This window comes from Nanorana parkeri, unplaced genomic scaffold, assembly GCF_000935625.1.
Source record: "Nanorana parkeri isolate BGI_ZX_2015 unplaced genomic scaffold, ASM93562v1 scaffold2118, whole genome shotgun sequence".
NCBI lineage: Eukaryota > Metazoa > Chordata > Amphibia > Anura > Dicroglossidae > Nanorana > Nanorana parkeri.
This window is the reverse complement of record NW_017308386.1, coordinates 20,018-21,680: the sequence shown is the minus strand read 5'-3', so window position 1 is coordinate 21,680 and position 1,663 is coordinate 20,018. Positions and strand designations below refer to the sequence as shown.

General features: G+C 57.7%; 1 protein-coding gene across 1 annotated transcript in view; it reads right to left on the bottom strand.

The window, feature by feature from the left end:
* The window catches only part of LOC108800749 (ras-related protein ralB-A-like), a 32,695-nt gene that overhangs the window by 29,971 nt on the left and 1,061 nt on the right, over positions 1 to 1,663 (bottom strand). The gene's annotated exons all lie outside the window — the stretch shown is intronic.

Genomic DNA, 1,663 nt, shown 5'->3' with positions numbered 1-1,663 from the left:
CCTCCCCACGTCCATCAGTGAGCCTTGGCCACCCATGACCCTGTCACTGGTTTTCCTGCCTTGGACTACTTTAGGTCGGTCCTGACCACTGCAGATCGGGAACATCCCACGTGAGCTGCAGGTTTGGAGTTGCACTGACCCAATCATCTAGGCATGGGCACCCTGACCAGTCTGTGGCTATGCACTGTGTGTTCAGGCCTGGTATCTGTGTAATGTCTGAAAAACAACACGCTACGAGCTGGAATTTGCCTGTAAGGCAAAACAAGGATGGTACAGAGAAGGGAGCGTGATTCAGATCTGCTCCCTCCTCCTCCGTTATGCCATCACACACTTCAAGTTCACGTGAACTAAAAACAACGTATGGGTTCCCTCACCCCCATCCTATCCATTATAACCACCCCCCACATATATACACACACACCCCGCTGCCAACTGACCGGCTTGTCACTGTATCCAGCAGCCTTTACATGAGTGTGAGAGCCGAGATAACAGAGGAATATGGCACTTTATATCAATGCACAGCTTAACCGCCCCAGGAAATGTCTAAGAGGGGCACATAGAGGGCACAGAGGGATGATGGCAGAGACAGGAAGTGTGGGGAACATAGGGCACAGTGGGAGGGTGGCAGAGGCAGGAAGTGGGGGACATAGGGCACAGTGGGAGGGTGGCAGAGGCAGCAAGTGAGGTATACACAGGGCACAGTGGGCTGATGGCAGAGGCAAGGCTTGGGGCACACACCGAGCACATTGGGCCAATGGCAGAGTCAGGAAGTGGAGCAGAGGGCACAATGGGCTGATGGCAGAGACAAGAAGTGGGGTGCACAGCGTGCTGATGGCAGAGACAGGAAGTGGGGTGCACACCAGGCACAGTGGGCTGAGGCAGAGACAGGAAGTGGGGTTCACACCAGGCACAGTGGCCTGATGGCAGACACAGGAAGTGGGGTGAACACCAGGCACAGTGTAGTGGGAGGGTGGCAGAGGCAGCAAGTGAGGTATACACAGGGCACAGTGGGCTGATGGCAGAGGCAAGGCTTGGGGCACACACCGAGCACATTGGGCCAATGGCAGAGTCAGGAAGTGGAGCAGAGGGCACAATGGGCTGATGGCAGAGACAAGAAGTGGGGTGCACAGCGTGCTGATGGCAGAGACAGGAAGTGGGGTGCACACCAGGCACAGTGGGCTGAGGCAGAGACAGGAAGTGGGGTTCACACCAGGCACAGTGGCCTGATGGCAGACACAGGAAGTGGGGTTAACACCAGGCACAGTGGCCTGATGGCAGACACAGGAAGTGGGGTGAACACCAGGCACAGTGGCCTGATGGCAGACACAGGAAGTGGGGTGAACACCAGGCACAGTGGGCTGATGGCAGAGACAGGACGTGGGGTGCACACAGGGCACAGTGGGCTGATGGCAGAGACAGGACTTGGGGTGCACACAGGGCACAGTGGGCTGATGGCAGACACAGGAAGTGGGGTGCACACATAGCGCACAGTGGGCTGATGGCAGAGACAGGAAGTGGGGTGCACACAGGGCACAGTGGGCTGATGGCAGAGACAGGAAGTGGGGTGCACACAGGGCACAGTGGGCTGATGGCAGAGACGGGACGTGGGGTGCACACAGGGCACAGTGGGCTGATGGCAGAGACAGGACGTGGGGTGCACACA